Raw genomic sequence first — 26,386 nt, 5'->3', positions numbered from 1 at the left:
CTACAATATTGTAAAGTAATTAGCCTCCAATTAAAATTTTAAAAAATGAAGTACTGATAAATGCTACAACATACATGAACCTTGAGGACATTGTAAGTGAAGGAAGCCAGTCATAAATGATATTCCACTATCCATTCATATGAAATGTCCAGAACAGGCAGATCTATAGAGATAGATAGTAAACTGGTGATTAATTAGGGTTTAAGGGCATGGAGGTGGCAGAGAATGGCAAGTGACTGCTAATGAGTATAAGCTTTCTTTTTGGGTGAGTGGAAATGATCTAAATTTTGATTATGGTTATGGATGGACTCTGTGAGTACACTAAGCAATGTTTTATTGTATACGTTAAATGAATGAGAATATCTCCTAGAGGAAGCGAAAGTTACTCAGTCATGCCCAACTCTTTGCGACCCCATGGACTATACACAGTCCATGGAATTCTCTAGGCCAGAATACTAAAGTGGGTAGCCTTTCCCTTCTCCAAGGGATCTTCTCAACCCAGGGATTGAACCCAGGTCTCCCACATTACAGGCAGATTCTTTACCAGCTGAGCCGTAAGGGAAGACCAAGAATACTGGAGAGGGTAGCCTATCCCTTCTCTAGGGGATCTTCCCAACCCAGGAATCAAACCAGGGTCTCCTGCTTTGCAGGTAGATTCTTTACCAACTGAGCTATGAGGGAAGGAAATGGCAACTCACTCCAGTATTCTTGCCTGGAGAATTCCATGGACAGAGAAGCCTTGCAGGCTACAGTCCATGAGGTCGCAAGAGTCGGACATGACTTAGTGACTAAACCATTTGTTATATGAGTTATAACTTAAAATTTTTTTGAAAAGATAATTGTATAAACAAAATATTTACAGTTATCCTAGATCAAAGTAATCTGAAAAGCAAAGAAATCTCTTTAAAAAAGTCAGTAATAAAATGAAGTAAATAAGACCAACTCTATGTCAAGTTAGTTACACATAGAAGAAATTTTTCAGGTATCTACAAAACTTAGTAAGTTGAATGTACATTCCTTGGAGATATATCCTCAAGAAAAAAGATAAAAAATAAAATTAAAAGATAGTTAATAATCATATTGGTATTGTTGTTTTATGATTAATTTGTATATGTATAACTTCTCATAAATTCATTAAATTCATTACTTATTTTCTTTACCAAGTAATACTTATGTTCATATCTTTAGAAATTATTATTTCAGAATAAGTGAAAAGACATACAAATACTGATATTAAGTGAGTTAATGAAAAATCCTAAATCTTGAATTGCTAATACCACTATAAATTTATGATGTGTTTTTCCTTTTAAAAAATATTTAGTTCCTTGCTCTATCCATAGAAAAGTTTGTGGAAGCAATATCAGCACAGTGGAAATAAATCACTGAGCCCAGAGGAAGTTCTCTAAATACCTATTCTTATTAAATCTAGGAGAACCTTTTAGGAGAAATAACTGCTGCCGCATCCTGGCAAGAAATGTTTATGATTACTTTGGGACATATTATGCTGGAAAGCATGAAAATTGATCAAAGATCATTGTGGTTGTGTCCAGAGGATACCATTTTGAAAGGGCTGCTATAGCCCAAAGATGGGCATTTGTGCATCAAAAGAATAATGACTTCAATGGTTGAAGCAAGTATATTAAAATGCATGAGTTCAAAACAAAGCAAAACTCATTTTTCACCTCCAAAGGTTGCTAGGTCACCAAATCATTATTCTAAAAACTAGAAAATAAAAGGGAAAAAATATCAAGCATTTTATTTTCTCTTGCTTTATAAAGTGTTTAATCAAGTTTCTGATTGAAGAATTTCAGCTAATAAATGAAGAATCATAGGAAGTAATCAGTTTGCAACACCTAATAAAGCATTTTGGATGCTAAAGTAACTATAAGAAAGATTCATGGGGGAACTTCATACTTGGGAGATTACACTAATCACATCTGAACCCATTGATAAATTTTAAATAACACAAAGAGAAACAACTGGAGATTATGTATCTCCTGAACTTATTTGATCAAAAGTATACAACACCAGTTATGATGTATTCATGCCAAGAAAATTTAATTTAATTAGGTATCAATGACCATTTTACAGGAAATACAGTGTACAGAGGAACATGCTGAACAACATCCCAAGAAAGCAAAATGTAAAGGTCAGAATGTGGGGAATTCTATAAGATAAATGAGGTAGTTTTGATATCAAATAAATGGCAAGTAATAAACAGGATTAAATTTTTTTCTGTTACTGGTTAGAATATGGACATATCAACCAAATACAATTTGTAGATTCTAGTTACATTCTGATTAAGAAAGCTAGTGGAAGTTAGAGTAGTCTGAATATGAACTGCTTCTTAAAATGTTGCTTCCTTTCTCACAGTAACTGTATGGGTGTAAAGAAGTTAATGATCTGCCAGGGATGTTTTATATATAGTATTATTGATAGGTTAACATGTTAGTCTAGGCAACTTCTAAGATTCCTTTATTTTTGATGATACTGATCCCAAATTTATTTGAAGAAAGCTACCCACTAGGAAATGTACACAAGTGGACATGGGTTTGGGTGGACTCTGGGAGTTGGTGATGGACAGGGAGGCCTGGCGTGCTGCGGCTCATGGGGTTGCAAAGAGTCAGACACGACTGAGCAACTGAACTGAACTGAACTAATGGTAGATTTGGTTTCTACAGATGGTTAACAACTATATCTCATTCCACATGCTGTTTCTAGTCACCCATTAAGAAGCAAAGCCTCTTTCTCTGCTGCTCAATTCCAAGCTGGTCTTGTGGAGTGCTTTGGTAAACAGACTGTGTGGAAAGCAGGATGTGTAACTTCCAACTCTGGATCTTAAGAGAGTGTCTGCTTCATGCATCTTAGAACCCTGAACTATCATGTGAGAAGATTCAGCTACCTGACTGGGGAGATGAGAGAGAGAAGGAGACAGAGATACGTATCCATACCCTAAGCATTCCAGTCATCCCAGCTGAGTAGTCAGATGTGTCAGTGAAGCCTTCTTGGAGAGTCAAGCCTCAGCTTTTTCTGCATTACAATTAAGCATCACTTAAAACTGATTCATTAGCTGAATGCAGCCAAGGGAATGAACCCAGGTGATATTGCATGGTAAGGACAAAACAGTAAGGACCTAACAGAAGCAGAAGAGATTAAGAAGAGGTAACAAGAACACACAGAACTATACAAAAAGGTCTTAATGACCCAGATAAAAATGATGGTGTGATCACTCACCTAGAGCCAGACATCCTAAAGTGTGAAATTGAGTGTGCCTTAGGTAGCATAACTACAAATAAAGCTAATGGAGGTGATAGAATTCCAGTAGAGCTATTTCAAATCCTAAATGGTGATGCCATTAAAGCACTGGACTCAATATGCTTGCAAATTTGGAAAACTCAGCAGTGGCCACGGGACTGGAAAAGGTCAGTTTTCGTTCCAATCCTAAAGAAGGGCAATGCCAAAGAGTGCTCAAACGACCATAAAGTTGTGCTCATTTCACATTCAAGTAAGGTAATGCTCAAAATCCTTCAAGCTAGGTTTCAACAGTACATGAACCAAAAGCTTACAGATGTACAAGCTGGATTTACAAAAAGCAGAGAAACAACAGATTAAATTGTGAACATCCATTGGATCATAGAAAGAACAAGAGAATTTCAAAAAATATATCTACTTCTGCTTCATTGACTATGCTAAAGCCTTGGATCACAGCTATGGAAAATTCTTAAAGAGATAGGAATATGGGACCACCTTACCTACCTCTGGAGAAACCTGTATGCAGGTCAAGAAGTAAAGTTATCACCAGATGTGGGACAATGAATTGATTCAAAATTGGGAAAGGAGTAGGTCAAGGCTGTATATTGTCACCCTGCTTATTTAGCTTACATACAGAGTGCATCATGTGAAATGCCAGGCTGGATGAATCACAAGCTGAAATCACGATTCCCAGGAAGAATATCAACAACCTCAGATATGCAGATAACACCAATCTAGTGGCAGAAAGCAAAGAGGAACTAAAGAGCCTGTTGATGAAGGTAAAAAAAGAGAGTGAAAAAGCTGGCTTAAAATACAGCATTCAAAAACTGAAGATCATGGCATCCGTCCCCATCACTTCATGACAAATAGAAGGAGAAAAAATGGGATCCATGAGAGATTTTATTTTCTTGGGCTCCAAAATCACTGCAGACAAGTAATTGCAGCTGTGAAATCAAAAGACACTTGCTCCTTGGAAGAAAAGATATGACAAACATAGACAACATATTAAAAAGCAGAGACATCACTTTTCCAACAAAGATCTGTTAAGTCAAAGCTATGGTTTTTCCAGTAGTCATGTATGTATGTGAGAGTTTAACCACAGAGAAGGCTGAGTACCGAAGAATGATGTTTTCCAACTGTGGTGCTGGACAATACTCTTGAGAGTCCCCTGGGCAGCAAGGAGGTCAAACCAGTCAATCCTAAAAGAAATCGACCCTGAATATTGACTGCAAGGACTGATGCTGAAGCTGAGCTCCAATGCTTGGCCACCTGATGCGAAGAGCCAACTCACTAGAAACAACCCTGATGCAAGGAAAGACTGCAGGCAAGAGGAGAAGGATGTGACAGAGGGTGGAATGTTTGGATGGCATCACTGACTCAATGAACATGAGTTTGAGCAAACTCCAGGAGATGGTTAGGGACAGGGAAGCCTGGCATGCTGCAGTTCAGGGAGTCAGACATGACTTCATGACTGAATAACAATTAGACCACATCTTGGGTTACAAATTAAGCCTCAGTAAATTTAAGAAAATTGAAATCATATCAAACATCTTCTCGACCACAACACTATGAGACTGGGTATCAATTATGAGAAAAAAAACTATAAGAAACACAAACACACGGAGATTAAACAACACATTTCTAAATAACCAACAAGCTACTGAAGAATTCAAAAGGTAAATAAAAAAATTTCTAGAAACAAATAGCAGTGAAAACATGACAACTCAAAACCTATGGGATGGTGAAAAAGCAGTTCTAAGAAGGAAGTTTATAACGGTACAATCCTACCTCAAGAAACAAGAAAAAAATCAAATAGACAACCTAACTTTACACCTAAAACAACTGGAAAAATAAGAACAAACACCCCCCCCCCCTCAAGAGGGATGGTATGGGGAGGGAGGAGGGAGGAGGGTTCAGGATGGGGAACACATGTATACCTGTGGCAGATTCATTTCGATATATGGCAAAACCAATACAATATTGTAAAGTTAAAAAATAAAATAAAACCCAAATTAGTAGAAGTAAATAAATCCTAAAGATCCGAGCAGAAACAAATGAAAAAGAAATGGAAAAAAAAATAGTAAATACTAATAAAACTAAAAGCTGATTCTTTGAGAAGATAAACAAAATTGACAAACCTTTAGCCAGACTCAACAAGAAAAAAAGAAGAATCAAATCAACAAAATTAGAAATGAAAAAGAGATTACAACAGACAATGTAGAAATACAAAGGATTATGAGACTGTTATGAACAACTATATGGCAATAAAATGGATAACCTGGACAGATTATTTCTAAGCAATGGACAGATTCTTAGAAAAGTTCAATCTTCCAAGACTGAACCAGGAAGAAATAGAAATTATGCACTGAAATTGAAGCTGTGACCAATAATCTCAGTAAAAACAAAAGCCCAGGACCAGATGGCTTCGCAGGAGAATTCTATCAAACATTTAGAGAAGAGATAATGCCTATCCTTCTAAATGTCTTTCAAAAAATTGCAGAGGAAGGAACACTTCCAAACTCATTCTACGAGGCCACCATCACCCTGATACCAAAGCCAGACAAAGACAACACGAAAACCACAGGCCAATATCACTGATGAGCATAGGTGCAAAAATCCTCAACAAAAGTTTAGCAAACAGAATTCAGCAACACATCAAAAAGCTCATACACCATGATCAAATTGGGTTTATTCCAGGAATGCAGAGATTCCTCAATATACTCAAATCAATCATTGTGATATGCTATATTAACAAACTGAAAAAAAGACCATATGATCATCACAATAAATGCAGAAAAAGCCTTTGACAAAACTCAGCACCCATTTATGATTAAAACTCTTCAAAAAATGGGCATAGAAGGAACCTACCTCAACATAATAAAGGCCATATATGATAAGCCTAACAGCAAACATTATTCTCAATGGTGAAAAACTGAAAGAATTCCCCCTAAGATCAGGAACAAGACAAGGGTGTCTACTGTCACTAATATTATTCAGCTTAGTTCTGGAAGTCCTAGCTACAGCAATCAGAGAAGAAAAAGAAATAAAAGGAATTCAGATCAGAAAAGAAAAAGTAAAGCTCTCATTGTTTGTAGATGACGTGATACTGTACAGAGAAAACCCTAAAGATAGTATCAGAAAATTACTAGAGCTAATCAGGGAATTTAGCAAAGTTGCAGGATACAAAATCAGTACACAGAAATCACTTGCATTTCTATATACTAACTATGAAAAATCAGAGAATTTAAGGAATCAATCCCATTCACCATTGCAACAAAAAGAATTCAATATCTAGGAATAAACTTACCTAAGGAGACAAAAGAACTGTACACAGGAAAGTATAAGACACTAATGAAAGAAATCAAAGACAACATAAGCAGATGTAGAGATAGTCCATGTTCTTGGGTAGGAAGAATCAATTTTGTGAAAGTGACTATACTACCAAAGCAATCTACAGATTCAATGTGATCTTTATGAAATTATCAATGGCATTTTTCACAGAACTAGAACAAAAAACTTTACAATTCATATGGAAACACAAAAGACCCCTAATAGCCAAAGCAGTCCTAGGAAAGAAGAATGGAGCTGGAGGAATCAACCTTCCTGACTTCAGATTATATACTACAAAGCTACAGTCATCAAGACAGTATGGTCCTGGCACAAAAACAGAAATATAGACCAATGGAACAAAATAGAAAGCCCAGAAATAAACCTATGCACCTATGGGTACCTTATTTTTGACAGAGGAGGCAAAAATATCCAATGGGGCAAAGACAGCCTCTTCAATAAATGGTGCTGGGAAAACTGGACAGCTACATGTAAAAGGATGAAATTAGAACACTTCCTAACACCATACACTAAAGTAAACTCAAAATGGATTAAAGACCTAAATATAAGACCAGAAACTATAAAACTCTTAGAGGAAAACATAGGCAGAACACTCGACATGAATCAAAGCAAGATCCTCTATGACCCACCTCCTAGAGTAATGGAAATAAAAACAAAAGTAAACAAGTGGGACCTGATTAAACTTAAAAGCTTTTGCACAACAAAGGAAATTATAACTAAGGTGAAAAGACAGTCCTCAGAATTAGAGAAAATAATAGCCAATGAAACAACTGACAAAGGATTTTTTTTTTTTCTGACAAAGGATTAATTTCCAAAATATACAAGCAGCTCATACAACTCAATGCCAGAAAAACAATCCAATGAAAAAGTGGGGAAAATACTTAAACAGACATTTCTCCGAAGAAGACGTAAAATGGCTAGCAAACACATGAAAAGATGCTCAACATTACTTTTTATTAGAGAAATGCAAATCAAAAGCACGATGAGATATCACCTCACACCAATCAGAATGGCCATCATGAAAAGTTTACAAACAATAAATGCTGGAGAGGATGTGGAGAAAAGGAAATGCTCTTGCACTGTTGGTGGGAATGTAAATTGATACAGCCACTACGGAAGACAGTATGGAGATTCCTTAAAAAGCTAGGAATAAAGCCACCATATGACCCAGCAATCCCACTCCTAGGCATATACCCTGAGGAAACCAAAATGGAAAAAGACACATGTATCCCATTGTTCACTGCAGCACTATTTACAAGAGCTAGAAGATGGAAGCAACCTAGATGTCCATCGACAGATGAACAGATAATGAAGTTGTGGTACATATACACGTTGAAATATTACTCAGCCATAAAAAGGGACACATTTGAGTCAGTTCTGATGAGGTGGATGAACCTAGAACCTATTATACAGAGTGAAGTGAGTCAGAAAGAGAAAGATAGGTATTGTATTCAGAATCTAGAAAAATGAAGAATTTATTTACAGGGCAGCAGTGGTGAAACAGACAGAGAATAGACTTATGGACATAGGGAAAGGGGAGGAAAGGGTGAGATATATGGAAGAGTAACATGGAAACTTACATTACCGTATGTAAAATAGATAGCTAACAGGAATTTGCTGTATGGCACAGAAAACTCAAACAGGGGCTCTGTATCAACCTAGAGGGGTGGTATGGGGAGGGAAGTTCAAAAGAGAGAGGATATATGTATACCTATGGCTGATTCGTGTTGAGGTTTGAAAGAAAGCAAGACGATTCTGTGAAGCAATTATCCTTTAGTTAAAAAAAAAAAATTAAAAAAGAACACATCTTGGATCACAAAAGTAAAGTATATGATTTGCAAAGCAATTTGCTCTTTTAAATAACATTAATATATGTTATCTAATCTTTTTAACACTTACTAATGTTGTTGTATTATCCACATTATGTAGATGAGGAAATAAGAGAGCTGAAAGAATAGAACAGATGATTTTTTTTAATAAAAATATTTACTGAATTCACACTTTGTGCAGTCACTATGCTAAGTGCTGGAAATATAATTGTTAGCCAAACAAACATGGTATCTACACTTATAACTTAAAATCTAGTAGAGAAAAAAAGTATTATTCAGATAATCACAAAAGAGGACATATGTATACCTATGGCTGATTCATGTTGATGTATGGCAGAAACCAATACAATATTATAAAGCAGTTATGGTTCAATTAAAAATAAATACAATTTAAAAAGTAAGTATAAAATTGCAACCAGTTTCAGAAACATGGTACTTTCAAAATGTGGGATAAAAAATTTGATCCAGTCTCATAATTCTTATTTCAGGTTTTTAAGACAAACAGATTGCCGTTACCTTGCTTGAATCTGTCCTGTGAATATATTTCACCCAAGTGTGGTTGTACATTAAGTAATCAATAAACATTTTCAAACTGCTCTTAATTTATTTTAATTAAGCATTCTGAGGAAGAAATGAAAACTTTGCTTTATTTTTGTGCCTAGCACTGTTTGCCTCTCTATACTTTGTAGTCTTTAGTCAACAACAGTTACCAAGTTTGCTTAGGGAGGTGGAGGTGGCAGGAGCCCATTTTCGTCATGAGAATTTAACCACCACTCACTTGCTCTGCTCTGAAAGTACTACTCATAACCTGTTAGCTAGGAGATGATTAAAGTCTATACCTCTACTCCCTAGGGTTTCCCCCATCCTTTTTTTTTTTTTTTTTAAGACTTCTAGGTGTAAATGTCTACTTTATGCCACACCAGATAGAAGATATTGTGATCAGGTAAGAATTGTATTCACAGCTTCTGCTCTAGAAGAAAAGCATACAGTATAACCACTGAATATCTAGTAGTACTTCTACCTTAAGGATGTAAAACCCAAATGAACAGCATCTTCTCAAATAACCCTAAATGGTTTCAGTTTGTTAATTAATTAATTATTCTAAGAGTTTATGACCAAGGTTGATAAGAATAAACAGGAAACTAAAATACAGAGAGTTGAATTGATGTACTCTAGGTTCCCTAAATTGAACAGGGACAGGTTGTTAAGCACCTTTTTCTCAATAGAGACACTGTTACAAGCACTTCTGAATGAAATGGCCACAATTGTCCTTTCCGAGAAATGTACATTTTAATCATAAGTTCTAGTTAATCTATCTGATAGTTTTCTTTTTCACATTTAATTTGGGAATCTTCATACTTAGATATCCTATGCTTTGAATATTGCCTAAAACTCGGAGTTTAGGTATTTTATAATACTTTTATATTATTTTGATGAATAATTCCAAGTGACAATATTTGGACATACATTTCAACTCTGCTGTCTTTCACTCCATCCTGTGGTAGCTTGTCTTCTTGTATCCTTTTGATTCCCCCCAATGAAATTATTAGATATCTTACAGATACAGATTTCTTTTTAAATTCTGTTGTGGTCAGAAACATATTTTGTGTGATTTATTTCCTTTATTGTTGAACATACTGTGTATACTTGAAAAATGATGTATATTCTGTAGTTATTGAGGGTATCATTTAAGCCCTTGTAATTCATACCAGTTATTTCTTTATTGAATTTTGCCTAGATCTATCAAATGCTGAAGGAAGGATGTTGATAGCTCTTACTGTGATAATGAAATTGTCTGTGTCTCCCTTTCATTTTGTCAATTTTTGCTTCATATACAGTTGACCTTTGACCAACACAGGTCGGAACAGTGTGGGTCCATTTACATTGGAATTTTTTTTCAGTAACTACATAGTACAGTACCACATCATCTGTGGTTGGCTGAATCCACAAATGCAGATTTGGGCACTGAGTGCCAACTCTAAAGCTGTAATAGACTTTGAACTGCTCTGGGTCAGAGCCCTCAACCCCTGCATTGTTCAAGGGACCACTGTATTTTGAAACTCTATTATTAGGTATACACATATTTATGTTTGTTATTTCTTATGAGTTTTAGCATTTTGAAATGTTCATTTTATCTCTGGTTGTGTCCTGTCTTAAAACTGATTTTATCAAATATTGGGTTCTTCCAGCTTTCTTGTGCTTACTATTTGCATAGTAAATCTTTCTCATCCATTTGCTTTCAACCTACTTGTATCTATATTTTAGAGTTCATTCTTGTAGCAAGCTTATATTTGGGCCTCTTTTCATTAATCATTTATGATTTTCTTTAATTTTTAATTGCAGCATTTAGTTCATTGACATTTATTGTAATCATTGATATGGTTGAATTTGGATTGCATATTTTATTATTTAATTTTTGCTTTTCCTATTTGTTACATTTGTTTCTCCTTTGCTGCCTTCTTTTTGATTACTTGAAATTTTTTAGATTTCCATTTTAATACATTCTTCATGACCCAGATAATCACGATGGTGTGATCACTGACCTAGAGCCAGACATCCTGGAATGTGAAGTCAAGTGGGCCTTAGAAAGCATCACTACGAACAAAGCTAGTGGAGGTGATAGAATTCTAGTTGAGCTATTCCAAATCCTGAAAGATGATGCTGTGAAAGTGCTGCACTCAATATGCCAGCAAATTTGGAAAACTCAGCAGTGGCCACAGGACTGGAAAAGGTCAGTTTTCATTCCAATCCCAAAGAAAGGCAATGCCAAAGAATGCTCAAACTACCGCACAATTGCACTCATCTCACACGCTAGTAAAGTAATGCTCAAAATTCTCCAAGCCAGGCTTCAGCAATATGTGAACCGTGAACTTCCAGATGTTCAAGCTGGTTTTAGAAAAGGCAGAGCAACCAGAGACCAAATGGCCAATATCCGCTGGATCATGGAAAAAGCAAGAGAGTTCCAGAAAAACATCTATTTCTGCTTTATTGACTATGCCAAAGCCTTTGACTGTGTGGATCACAATAAACTGTGGAAAATTCTGAAAGAGATGGGAATACCAGACCACCTGATCTGCCTCTTGAGAAATTTGTATGCAGGTCAGAAAGCAACAGTTAGAACTGGACATGGAACAACAGACTGGTTCCAAATAGGAAAAGGAGTACGTCAAGGCTGTATATTGTCACCCTGCTTATTTACCTTATATGCAGAGTACATCATGAGAAACACTGGACTGGAAGAAACAAAAGCTGGAATCAAGACTGCTGGGAGAAATATCAATCACCTCAGATATGCAGATGACACCACCCTTATGGCAGAAAGTGAAGAGGAACTCAAAAGCCTCTTGATGAAAGTGAAAGAGGAGAGTGAAAAAGTTGGCTTAAAGCTCAACATTCAGAAAACGAAGATCATGGCATCTGGTCCCATCACTTCATGGGAAATAGATGGGGAAACAGTGGAAACAGTGTCAGACTTTATTTTGGGGGGCTCCAAAATCACTGCAGATGTTGACTGCAGCCATGAAATTAAAAGATGCTTACTCCTTGGAAGGAAAGTTATGACCAACCTAGAAAGCATATTCAAAAGCAGAGACATTACTTTGCCAACAAAGGTCTGTCTAGTCAAGGCTATGGTTTTTCCTGTGGTCATGTATGGATGTGAGAGTTGGACTGTGAAGAAGGCTAAGCGCTGAAGAATTGATGCTTTTGAACTGTGGTGTTGGAGAAGACTCTTGAGAGTCCCTTGGACTGCAAGGAGATCCAACCAGTCCATTCTGAAGGAGATCAGCCCTGGGATTTCTTTGGAAGGAATGATGCTAAAGCTGAAACTCCAGTACTTTGGCCACCTCATGCGAAGAGTTGACTCATTGGAAAAGACTCTGATGCTAGGTGGGATTGGGGGCAGGAGGAGAAGGGGATGACAGAGGATGAGATGGCTGGATGGCATCACTGACTCGATGGACGTGAGTCTGAGTGAACTCGGGGAGTTGGTGATGGACAGGGAGGCCTGGCATGCTGTGATTCATGGGGTCGCAAAGAGTCGGACACGACTGAGCGACTGATCTGATCTGATCTGATCTGATTGATTGTTAAGCTGTATTTCAAAATATAGACAGTAAACAGTAAACTAAACACTATGCTTAGTTAACATTATTTAGTATAAAATACTGTACCTTGTACCTATATAGGCTATTTATTTCAACTGTCCAATCATAATTACTACATCTACAAAATTAAGCCCCACAACACAATGGTATAATTTTTTAAGATAGTCATTTATTTTAATAACAAAAGAGCAGATAGTCTTTTATATCTACCAATATATTTGTAATTTCAGGGTGGTTTTTTTTTCACTTTTTCAAGTTCTGAGCTTCCATCTGATTTTGCAGCCCTCCCACCCCCACTCTATACACTCATGTATAGAGAGAGTTTGCCAGAGAGAGTATGGGTTTTCTGCAGAATTTTAGTCACTCCGTGAAGTGCCTACTGTGGCTTGACCTCAGCTATTAAAGCTTTTCTAAGCCCTGAAAAATTTCACTCATTGATCAAGACTCAGATTAATCATCAACTTTTCTAAGAAGTTTGTTTGAATTCTAGATCCAAGAGTTTGAAATGCATTTGGCTTCTTTTAGCAGGAAGTACTACTACTGTAGTGACTTGAACAAAACCAGGGTGGTTTTCCACACACAATGTGAAATTTAGAAGTTTCCAATTAGAACTGATATAGCTGCTCAGATAGGGCATTAAGGACCCAGGTTTTTCCCTATCTGTTTTTACTCCATCTGCTTAAAGCTTTTGCCCTTATTGTCTCAATGAAAGTTATATTCCTAGACATTACATTCATTTTTGAGATAGAAGAGGCAAGGATACTTAGTGTGGTGACCAACTAAATCTATTTTGCCTTGACTTTCTCATTTTTAACACTGAAAGCCACAAATATCATTGTGCGAGCAAAGTTGCTTCTGTAATGTCCTACTCTTTGTGACCCCGTAGACTATAACCTGCCAGTCTCTGTCCACGGGATTATCCTAGAAAGAATATCAGAGTGGGTTGGCAATTCCTTGTCCACAGGATGTTCCCAACCCAGGGATTGAACTTGCAGCTCCTGCATTGCAGGCAAATTATTCACCACGGAGACACCAGGGAAGCCCAAATTAACCATCATCTTTAAAAAAAAAAAATATTGAAGTATAGTTTATTTACAGTGTTATATTAGTTTCAGATATTGAGCAAAGTGAATCAGTTATACACATATCCACTATTTTTTTTTTTTTTTTAAGATTCTTTTCCCATATGGGCCATTACAGTGTACGGAGTAGAATTCTCTGTGCTGTATAGTAGGTTCTTGCTAGTTATCGATTTTATGTGGAATAGTGTGTATATGACTGGTGATGGAACCAAGGTCCAATGCTGTAAAGAGCAAAACTGCGTAGGGACCTGGAATATTAGGTCCATGCATCAAGGCAAACTGGACGTGGTCAAAGAGGAGATGGCAAGAGTGAACACTGACATTTTAGGAATCAGCAAACTAAAATGGACTGGAATTGGTGAATTTAACTCAGATGACCATTTTATCTACTACTGTGGGCAAGAATCCCTTAGAAGAAATGGAGTAGCCATCATAGTCAACAAAACAGTCTGAAATGCAGTACTTGGATGCAGTCTCAAAAATGACAGAATGAACTCTGTTCATTTCCAAGGCAAACCATTCAATATCACTGTAATCCAAGCATATGCCCCGACCAGTAATGCTAAAGAAGCTGAATTTGAATGGTTCTATGAAGACCTACAAGACCCTCTAGAATTAACACCCAAAAGAGATGTCCTTTTCATTGTAGATGACTGGAATGCAAAAGTAGGAAGTCAAGAGATCCCTGGAGTAACAGGCAAATTTGGCCTTGGAATACAAAATGAAGCAGGGCAAAGGCTAATAGAGCTCTGCCAAGAGAATGCACCGGTCATAGAAACACCCTCTTCCAACAACACAAGAGAAGACTCTACACGTGGACATCACCAGGTGGTCAACAAAGATGGAGAAGCTGTATACTGTCAGAAAAATAAGATTGGGAGCGGACTGTGGCTCAGATCATGAACTCCTTATTGCCAAATTCAGACTTAAATTGAAGAAAGTGGGGGAAACCACTAGACCATTGAGGTATGACCTAAATCAGATCCCTTATGATTATACAGTGGAAGTGAGAAATAGATTTAAGGGACTAGATCTGATAGACAGACTGCCTGATGAACTATGGATGGAGTTTCGTGACACTGTAGAGGAGACAGGGAGCAAGACCATCCCCAAGAAAAAGAAATGCAAAAAAGCAAAATGGCTGTCTGAGGAAGTCTGGAGAAAAGGAAAGATATACCCATTTGAATGCAGAGTTCCAAAGAATAGCAAAGAGATAAGAAAGCCTTCCTCAGTGATCAGTGCAAAGAAATAGAGGAAAATAGTAGGATGGGAAAGACTAGAGATCTCTTCAAGAAAATTAGAGATACCAAGGGAACGTTTCATGCAAAGATGGGCTCAATAAAGGACAAAAATGGTATGGACCTAACAGAAGCAGAAGATATTAAGAAGAGGGGACAAAAGTACATAGGAGAACTGTACAAAAAAGATCTTCATGACCCAGATAATCACAATGGTGTGATCACTCACCTAGAGCCAGACATCCTGGAATGGGAAGTCAAGTGGGCCTTAGGAAGCATCACTACGAACAAAGCTAATGGAGGTGATGGAATTCCAGTTGAGCTATTTCAAATACTAAAAGATGATGCTGTGAAAGAGCTGTACTCAATATGCCAGCAAATTTGGAAAACTCAGCAGTGGCCACGGGACTGGAAAAGGTCAGTTTTCATTTCAATCCCAAAGAAAGGCAATGCCAAGCAATGCTCAAACTACCACACAATTGCACTCATCTCACATGCTAGCAAAGAAATACTCAAAATTCTCCAAGCCAGGCTTCAGCAATACATGAACATGAACTTCCAGATGTTCAAGCTGATTTTAGAAAAGGCAGAGGAACCAGAGATCAAATTGCTGACATCTGCTGACATCGAGAAAGCAAGAGAGTTCCAGAAACACATCTATTTCTGCTTTATTGAAATATGCCAAAGCCAAAGCCTTTGACTGTGTGGATCACAATAAACTGTGGAAAATTCTTTAAGAGATGGGAATACCAGACCACCCGACCTGCCTCTTGAGAAATCTGTATGCAGGTCAGGAAGCAACAGTTAGAACTGGACATGGAACAACAGACTGGTTCCAAATAGGAAAAGGAGTGGGTCAAAGCTGTATATTGTCACCCTGCTTATTTAACTTGTGTGCAGATTATGTCATGAGAAATGTTGGGCTGGAGGAAGCACAAGCTGGAATCAAGACTGCTGGGAGAAATATCAATAACCTCAGATATGCAGATGACTCCACCCTTATGACAGACAGTGAGGAGGAACTAAAGAGCCTCTTGATGAAAGTGAAAGTAGAGTGTGAAAAAGTTGGCTTAAAGCTCAACATTCAGAAAACGAAGATCATGGCATCTGGTCCCATCACTTCATGGGAAATAGATGGGGAAACAGTGGAAACAGTGTCAGACTTTATTTTGGGGGGGCTCCCAAATCACTGCAGATGGTGATTGCAGCCATGAAATTAAAAGATGCTTACTCCTTGGAAGGAAAGTTATGACCAACCTAGATAGCATATTCAAAAGCAGAGATATTACTTTGCCAACAAAGGTTCGTCTAGTCAAGGCTATGGTTTTTCCTGTGGTCATGTATGGATGTGAGATTTGGACTGTGAAAAAAGCTGAGCACCAAAGAATTGATGCTTTTGAATGTGTGGTTGGAGAAGACTCTTGAGAGTCCCCTGGACTGCAAGGAGATCCAACCAGTTCACCCTAAAGGAAATCAGTCCTGAATGTTCATTGGAAGGACTGATGTTGAAGCTGAAACTCCAATACTTTGGCCACCTCATGTGAAGAGCTGATTCATTTGAAAAGACCCTGTTGTTGGGAAAGATTGAAAGTGAGAGGAGAAGGGGACGATGGAGGGTGAGATGGTTGGATGGCATCACTGACTCAATAGATGTGAGTTTGAGTAAACTCCGGGAGTTGCTGATGGACAGGGAGGCCTGGCGTGCTGCAGTCCATGGGGTCGCAAAGAGTTGGACATGACTAAGGGACTGAACTGAACTGAACTGAATGTGTATATATGTCAATCCCAATCTCCCAGTTTATTCCTACTCATCTTTATCCCCTGGTAACCATAAGTTTGTTTTCTGCATCAGTGACTGTACTTCTGTTTTGGAAATTAGTTCATTTATACCCTTTTTTTAGATTCCACAAATAAGCAATATCATATTTGTCCTTCTGTATCTGACTGACTGACCTCAGTACGACAATCTGTAGGTCCATTAATGTTGCTGCAGATGGCATCAATTTGTATTATTCCATTGTATACATATACCACATCTTTATCCATTCTTCTTCTTTTGATGGACATTTGGGTTGCTTTCATGTCCTGGCTATTGTAAATAGTGCTGCAATGAATATTGTGGTACGTGTATCTTTTTGAATTGTGGTTTTCTCCAGAGATATGCTTAGGAGTGGGGTCACAACGTCATATGGTAGCTCTGCTTTTCATTTTTTCAGCAGTCTCCATTACTGTTTTTCCATAGTGTCTGTACCACTTTACATTCCCACCAACAGTGTAGGAAGGTGCCCTTTTCTCCCCACCCTCTCCAGCATTGTTTGTGGATTTTTTGATAATGGCCATTCTGACTCTGGTAAGGTGATACCTCATTGTAGTTTCTGTCCTGCAAAATCCCACAGACAGAGGAGCCTGGGAGGGTGCAGTCCTTGGGGTCACAGAGTCAGACATAACTGAATGACTAAGCACACAGTGTAGTTTGGGTTTGCATTTCTTTAGCAATTAGTGATATTGAGCATCTTTTCATGTGCTTTTTTGGCTAGGGCTCAGAGGGTAAAGCATCTGCCTGCAATGCGGGAGACCCTGGTTCGATCCCTGGGTTGGGAAGATCCCCTGGAGAAGGAAATGGCAACCCACTCTGGTACTCTTGCCTGGAGAAGCCTGTAGGCTAGGGTCTATGGTAGGCTACAGTCTTTGGGGTCGCAAAGAGTCAGACACGACTGAGTGACTTCACTTTCACTTTGTCTCTCATGTTGTCTTTGGAGAAACGTCTTTATCATTTTCCTGCTCATTTTTTGATTGGGTGGTTTGTTTTTTTGATAATGAGCTGCATGAACTGTTTCTATATTTTGTAGATTAATCCCTTTGTTGCTTCATTTGCAAATGTTTTCTCCTTTGATGAGGGTTGTCTTTTCATTTTGTTAATAGTTTCCTTTGCAGTGCAAAAGCTTCTAAGTTTCAGAGGTCTGATTTGTTTGTTTTGGTTTTTATTTTCATTTTTAGGTGGATCCAAAAAGATATTACTGCAATTGATGTCAAAAAATGTTCTGCCTATGTTTTCCTCTAAGAATTTTATAGTGTCTGGTATTACATGTCTATCTTTAACCCATTTTGAGTTTATTTTTGTGTACAGTGTTAGGGAGTGTTCTAATTTTACTCTTTTATATGTAGCTGTCCAGTTTTCCCAGCATTGCACATTGAAGAAACTGTCTTTTCCCCATTGTATATTCTTACCTCCTTTGTCATAGATTAGGTGGCCATAGGTACATGGGTTTATCTTTAAAATTTCTATTCTGTTCCATTGATCTATATTTCTGTTTTTGTACCAGTACCATGTAGTAATAGTAGCTTTGTCTGACGTCAGGGAGCCTGATTCCTCCAGCTCTGTTTTTCTTTCTTGGGATTGCTTTGGCTACTCAGCATCTTTTGTATTTACATGCAAATTGTACAGTTTTCTCTAATTCTGTGAAAAGTGCCCAAAAAATGGTAATTTGATAGGGATTGCATTGAATCTGTGGGGCTTCCCAGGTGATACAGTGGTAAAGAATCCGTCTGCCAGTGCAGGAGATGCATGGGTTAGGAAGATCCCCTGGATAAGGAGAATCTTCCCTGGTGGCTCAGATGGTAAAGAATCTGTCTGCAATGCAGGAGATCCAGGTTTGATCCCTGGGTCTGGTAGACCCCCTGGAAAAGAAAATGACAAGCCACTCCAGTATTCTTGCCTGGGAAATCCCATGGACAGAGGAACTTGGAGGGCCACAGTTCATAGAGTCACAAAGAGTCAGACACAACTGAGCGACTACCACCGAATAAGGAAATAGCAATACACTCCAGTATTCTTACTTGGAAAATACCACAGACAGAGGAGCCTACAGTCTATGGGGCTGCAGTCCATGGGATCACAAATAGTTGTACACAACTGAGAGACTGACCATGTATGCATGCATTGTATTTGTAGATTGCTTGGGTAGTATAGTCATTTTCACAATACTGATTCTTCCAATCCAAGAATATCCTTGCCTTCTTTAATTTAATTTTTATTTTATAATGGAGTATAGTTGATTTACAATGTTATGCTAGTTTTGGGTATACAACAAAGTGATTTAGTTACATATATGTTCATATATCTACTCTTTTTCAGATTCTTTTCCCATTTAGGCTATTATAGAATACTGGGTAGCATTCCTGTGCTACTCAACAAGTACTTCCTTGTTGATGATCTATTTTACATATATTAGTACGTATATGTTAATTGAAAACTCCTAATTTTTAATGAAGGTGCTTTTCATACATTTTCTCTCATGTGTAAGAATTATTTGATATAAATTTCTCTCAACTGTGTTTCAGCAATGTAAAATGTGTTTGTTTGTTTGCTTTTTGTATATGAAAACCAAGTAATTCTTCTTAATGTTAAGGGTTCTTTGGGCCAGAAATATATATTTAGCAATATTCACTGACCCGAAGACTCCCATGGAGCCATTCCTCTGACTTCAGTTGCAAAATTAACATAAGTAAGAATGTAAGGGATTCCCTGGTAGCTCAGATGGTAAAGAATCCATCTGCAGTATGGGAGACCCCAGTTTGATGCTTGGGTCAAGAAGAGCTTCAGGGGAAGGGAATGGCTACCCATTCCAGTATTCTTGAACTTTCCTACTGGCTGAGACTGTAAAGAATCTGCCTGCAATGTGGGAGACCTGGTTTCGATTGGCTACCCAGTCCAGTAAACTTGCCTGGAGAATTCCATGGACAGTGGAGCCTGGCAGGCTACAGTCCATGGGGTTGCAAAGAATGTAATTGTCTTGTCTGAAAGACTTGGAAATAAACCCAGCTAGAAAGTGTGGATTTGATATGTGGAGATATTTGAACAGAATGTGGCCTTCCTCGATAAATTTTAACATGTGATTCATTGAGGATGTATGAAAGTTCCCAATTACATAGCCTCATTGGTGAGCCCTATGTTGAATCTGGGCCATCCCTTGCTATCAACCATATGCCACACCCTGGTCTAGGTTCAGAGAGCTTTTAGTATTCTCAGCTTGTTAAATTTAAGTCTAGAATTCAGTCCTTTACTTCCAAATCCAACTCTATTTTGATCACATAATTTCAGATATCATCGTGCCTCCCCCGTCAGTGCTCTTAATTACTAAGCTTTATGTTTTCTCAAAGTCCCTATATTTTCTAATAACAAAGAAAAATATCATTTATGAACTGCCTTTCTAAACTTTTTTCCTGCTACAGATAGCTCTAACAGCAGAAACACTATACAGCCATTATACTAGTACACAGCATGTTCACCTCCAAGTGGTCTAACATGCGAAGATTGTGTGATCTTTCAATCACATTAAGATAGTACTATGTTATGGAATCTCCTTTGGTGAATTATTGTTATTTGTGAAATTGCTGCATTTCATCAGAGCAATTGCCTACCATCATTTGATAGCTGCCACCACAACCAAGACTTTATCTTTACCATCCATCACTGTACATTAGCCTAATAGCACAAAGCAGTCAGTTACCATGTATACGAGCCAAGAAGCTGCACACAGAAAATAAATCCATAAATCCTTCCTTGTTTATATTTACCTTTTACCACATCTTTAAATCAGTGCATACCTGTAAGTAAACTCCAGTGTCAAGGCATCTTTTACCTCCTAACATATGGAAGGGATAGAAATTAGAAAGACTGAAAAATTAATACGTTGGGTAAATGAGTACAAATATTATTAACTGGTAGAAACTTCAGCTTTGCAAAAATGTCTATGGATTCATAGTTGCTTTGCAGAGAAGTATCTTATGCTGACTCTGATATGATTAACCTAAACTCAAAGCCCAGTCCTGGCATATGGTAAATATTCAGTAAATGGTCATGAAATACATAATATGTTTTTCTGAAGAATAATTTTTTCATTTTCCATTTGAAAATGGTATTTATGTGGACCTAAGAGTATCTTGCGACCCTGTGGACTGTCACCTGTCAGGCTCCACTGTCTGGGATTCTCCAGGCAAGAACACTGGCGTGAGCAGCCATTCCCTCCTCCAGGGGATCTTCCCAACCCAGGGGTTGAGCCTGGGTTTCCTGCATTGCAGGTGGATTCTTTACCTGGGCCATTCTTTTCTGAGCCACCTGGGAAGAAGCCCATAGCTCCTCTTACTGCTACTGCTAAGTCACTTCAGTCGTGTCCGACTCTGTGCGACCCCAATATGGCAGCCCACCAGGCTCCCCCGTCCCTGGGATTCTCCAGGCAATAACACTGGAATGGGTTGCCATTTCCTTCCCCAATGCATGAAAGTGAAAAGTGAAAGTGAAGTCGCTCAGTCGTGTCCGACTTCTAGCGACCCCATGGACTGCAGCCTCCCAGGCTCCCCCATCCATGGAATTTGCCAGGCAAGAGTACTGGAGTGGGGTGCCATTGCCTTCTCCCATAGCTCCTCTTAAGGTGCCTTTAAATGTGCTTCCAAACCTACTTTCAGAAATTCATCAACATGCTATTTTAATTCAAATATAAATTTAGAAAGTTATAATTTCTCAGATTTTTAAATGTTCTCTTGAAGAATATTATTCTTCTCCTAGCACCTTCTTTGCATCCACTAGGTTTTTTCTAGCCCTGATTCAATCCACTGCATTTTTTTTTTTTTTTTTGTAGACCTACATTACTTCCTATCATGTGTGATATGTGAGTTTCCCAGGACATACTATTCATTCTGACAATCAGGAATGTATGCCTAAGGCACTGACATCTCTAGAAATGTTGCTGTAGTTGACACTGCTTTTAGAAGATGTGTGTCCAAGAACTAACTTTTTAACCTATAGTTTTATATTATTTTCAACTAATGTTGTGCATTCTTCAGCACCTCCACCAACTCCCTCTTCTTTTGTGAGATGTTAAGAACTGAATATGTCTGTCCCCCTCAGATTCATATGTTGAAAGCTTCCATTGTGGCTATATTTGGAGATGAGCCTTTAAGGAAGCTCAGTAATTTAATTAGCTCAGTAATTTAATTAAGGTTATATGAAGTTATATGGGGAGGGCCCTGATCTGATAGTATTAGTGTCCTTATGAGAAGAGATACCAGAGAGCTAGCCCCCTACCCCAGTCACAAAGAAGAGGCAATATGAACTCATAGTGAGATGATGGTTAGTTATAAACCAAGAGAAGAGGCCTTAAAATGAACCTTTTTTTCCTAGTACGTTGATCCTGGGTTTCTCAGCCTCCAGAACTGTGGGAAATAAATTTCTGTTTAGTCTGTGTAGTCTGTGGTAGTTTGTTGTGGCAGCCAGAGTGGCCATAACAAAATTCTATAGATACAGAATAGTAGTTTGAGATTTTTATTCATTATATTAAAATAGTAATATCTTTTCCTTGGTTGAATTAGTGGAGGGAGAAATTACTGTGTGTAGACACATGTGAAATCTTATTACAGCTCCTTTGATGGCTTCTTGATTGACTGCATGCTGTTGGAACCCCTGAAAACAGCTGAATAGTTTTTTTATTTTGTATTAAATTATGGCTTAATTTTTTTTTTTCCCTCAGTGGTTCCAACTACTTGGCAGAGTTGATGTTATTAACTAGTTGAGAGATACAGTTGCCTTTTCCTGGTGTTCAGAGGCAACTGAATGTCTGTGTTTTTTTTATTTGTTATTTTTGTTCCCCGGCTAAATCGATGATGCATGGTTGCCTTTTCATTGTTTCACTGAGGTTTATTTCATTGCCTCACACTTTTGTTCATTAGACAAACACAGAGCAGATGATAAATAGTCATTGGGAAAATAACATGTTAGACAAAAAATTCAACAATGTGTTTCACAGAAAATTGCAATGCATAGGTGCATTGTGTCTAGTGTAGAACAATTATTTAAAGATCCTTGTGTGTAGGGAAAAAGCATCTTTTTAAAAAAGCCATGGGGGAAACACCATTTTAGTCTGTTTTACAGGTGTTCAACTGGGCAGAAGAATGATTGAGCAGGCATATGGCCTTAGTCCTGACACTTTTTTTCATACAATTCCATTCCGGGAGACCCTATGTGTACTTCTCTGATAGCACTTAGCCATCAAAATTAACTCTTTTCTTGTCTGTGTTCTCTCCCAAATGGAATCTCCTCGAAGTCAGATATTTCATTTTAGTCAGCTTTGTTTTCCCATCATTCAGCTCAGCACATGGCTCATACAAGGCTCTCAATAAACATTTGTTGGATTGGATTGCATAGATATATTCAATGGAATCTGTTTTTAGTAAGCCAGACAATATAATTGCTTAAACGTTGGAAAAGCAGTATTTTCTTCCCCTACTGCTCACACACCAAGGCATCCATTTAATAACATGTATTAGATATTTTCCCATCTAATTAAACTGAGTGTGTATAGACAGGATCTCAGGACAAACTGTAATTTTGAAGCAAGTTTGAACAGCATGGAAATGCTTAATTGCTGGATTACTTTAGTTTTTGCTAAGGGTTTAAGAGGAATCTTTTTGCTTCAGGAAATAGAAACGCTAACTCAAAAATATAAAAGACTGAATTATGGTCATCCAAGCATTTTGCTTTCATCATGAATGAAAAGAAGCAGGGTCATAGGGTCCAAGGTAAATATAAAATAGGACTGTGATAATATGGGAAATGAAATGAGAGAGATTTACTGAGGAACCAGGTAGAATCTTTCTTTCAAAGTGTGATGGATTAGCTCCTAGTTTTCTGAAATCACATTTGACGATTTGATGACTTTTTCAAGATCTATCTTAGTTCCTCCATTTAGGATTCTTAAAAAAAAATTTTAACTTTAAAGTGTTGCAGAAACAGTTCTCAGTTTCCCCCAGTCTCAACATCTTGTTTACAATGATATTTATGAAAATTAATAAATTAAACTCGGTACAGTACTATTCACTGAACCACAGACTTTATTAAGATTTTCCTAGGTTTTTCATAGACGAACTATTTTTGTTCTATGATTCAACCTGGAATCTTCCACTTACTTCATTTAGCAATTCGTGGTTCTTCAGATTTCACTTTTGAGTCTTAATATTTATATTCTGCAGAGCCCTTATATCAGGTCAATTATGTGTTTGGAGATTTCCTGATTTTATTTCTCTGAATTTCTTGTGTTTATCATTTATCCACCATAATCAGAGGTTTGTAAATCCCTCTCCAATTCACAATCCCTTTCTGTCCCCCTTTCTCTCTGTCCTTCCTCTTATGTACAAAGACCCCATGCCTCTGACCAGGCGAGCAATGTATATAAAGTAGATCAGCTAAAATGTACAGTTTTCACTTTTCTTGACACAATTCAGACCCTTATAGAAAACACACAAGCAGAGGCTGTCAAATCAAGCTGACAGTCTTATTGATGTTGTATTTAATTTATTATCACATAAACAGAGTGAAGGTTTAATACTTCCTTAGAATTTAGGACTCAGTGATAACTGTTTTTCCCAGTATTTACCATTTGAGAATATCATGATTCATTTCTGAAAATAATGATTTCTTTTATCTAAAACATCAGTATAATGAGGGTAAAAGATTTTCTTACAGTTTCTTTATTCGAGAATATTGGAGCCCATGAATAAGATTTATCATGTTCATATCCATAAATGAATAAAGTTTTATGTGTAATGTTTTGTTTATAAGTGTGGGTTTTTTCCTAAATAGGAGGGTCCACAACTCTCATCAGATTCTTAAAAGCATCTCATGGCTACAAAAAGCTGAAGAACCATTTCTCTGGAGTTGAAAGTATAGGAGAATCTATATCATCAGATGTGAATTCCAAATTTTAATGCAAAAAATGTGTGTAGCTATAAAATAACTCCAAATGCCTCAAGTCCACAAAATGTATAATCTTTCTTCTCCACATAATAATTTAGGAACTTAAAGTTCATTGTGATCTATCTTTGTATTAATAATTATTGTATTTTTTGATCCCTGTGTTCTTTTATGGTAAATTCTTTCTTTTCCCCTTTATTTTCAGAGTCCTTTTTAAGCCTGGTTATTATTCCTCCTGCCTTTGCTTGTCTCTATTTCAGAAGCCATTCTTTCATCCCTCATTCCTACCCCATTACTTTTCCTTGACAAGACTACTTGCTGGGCATTTGCCCACAACCTCCTCTCTGCTTTCTACTTCTCTGCCTGCTCACAGAAAGTGCTCTGGCTAACAGAGTGTGTAACCATAGGAACTGTTAGTGCCAATAGCATACGAAAAGCACAGTTCTGGAGAAAACACTAGCCTGACCCTTTCATGGGATTTTCTTAACAGAAAGCAGCCCACATCCCAGGGTAAAGTTAGAAATTTATAGCTTGGAACTAAAACATAAAGAAAACAGACTCTTGAGCCTTTTTATTTGAGAAGGCATACTTTCCCTAGTCTTTGGAAGGCAAAGAGTGGGAGGTTAAGGGGATAAAGGATGGGATCTTGGCACACAGCCATCCATATTCAGGCAAAATTCTCCTATGCCAGTTCCCATGAAATAGGATAACTCCCCTACCCACCCCAACCACTATCAAAAACTGTGTGGTATATAAGCAGCTTCATTTAGTTGTGTATTACCTTTAACAGCTATATAGCATTAATTTCAAATATGATTTTCAAACATAAAATGTAAAATATGACTCAATAATGTATGATATATTATGATTATCATTAGCATAGTTCTGTTAATTGAGCAGCACTCCTATGTGAGGTACTCTGTTACATACTTTGTGTATTATACATTATCTCTAAATCTAACAATAGTCCTAAGAATGAAACACTATTATAATTTCAGCTTTTCCATGAGAAAGCTGAGGCTTAATTGGCCCAGGGTTGCTCTGCAGGCAAGTAGCGGAGCTGGCCCTGCTTGTGGTTGGATCCCAAGGTCACAAACCCAAAGCTGAGGTACCTTTTAATGGCCAGTTGAAAATGAGCTGTTGTTGCTAGGAATGGAGACCAATAGGGGTGGCAAGGCCAGGAAGAACGGGTAGCAGAAATAGTTGGAGACATATTCCAGACACTTACCGAAGGATTATATTAACATGTTGGTGTCCCATTTGTTTAGTTAGATTTTCTTTTCCTTGAGGTCTATAATTTGATTTCTTTTGAGTGCCTTATATATAATAGGTGTTTAATAAGACTTTAAAGATGGGAAGGGCCAAGGGGGAGGAGAAGGGACAAATGGACTGAAAATGAAGTGAAGAGAGAATGAGAGATAGCCCTGAAGAAGGAAAAAGATAATGGGGAGTATGTATGTGGTAAAAGAGAAGAGAAAAGAAGCTAGCATAAGAAGAGAGACAAAAAGGGAGGCAGGAAGATGGAGTAAGGCCCAGATCATTCGAACTTCCTAACTCAAACTGTTCACTCAGAGTCTGAGCTTCAGGGAATTGTCATCATAGAATTCAGTCCTTTGATATATTAGCTAGAGAACCTCTGACTGCAGCTTTTCAATGGTAATTTCATTCTTTAAATCCTAGAATCCAGGATTTGATGGATTTGATTTATGCTTCAAATCCTAGAGCATCTCTAGGTCCCCTAGGACTAACTTAGCCTTGGAGAAGATAACCAGGAGTTTACAACATA

Source organism: Bubalus kerabau, chromosome 1 (assembly GCF_029407905.1).
Source record: "Bubalus kerabau isolate K-KA32 ecotype Philippines breed swamp buffalo chromosome 1, PCC_UOA_SB_1v2, whole genome shotgun sequence".
In the NCBI taxonomy this organism is placed as follows: Eukaryota; Metazoa; Chordata; class Mammalia; order Artiodactyla; family Bovidae; genus Bubalus; species Bubalus kerabau.
Note: the sequence above shows the minus strand (reverse complement) of the source record.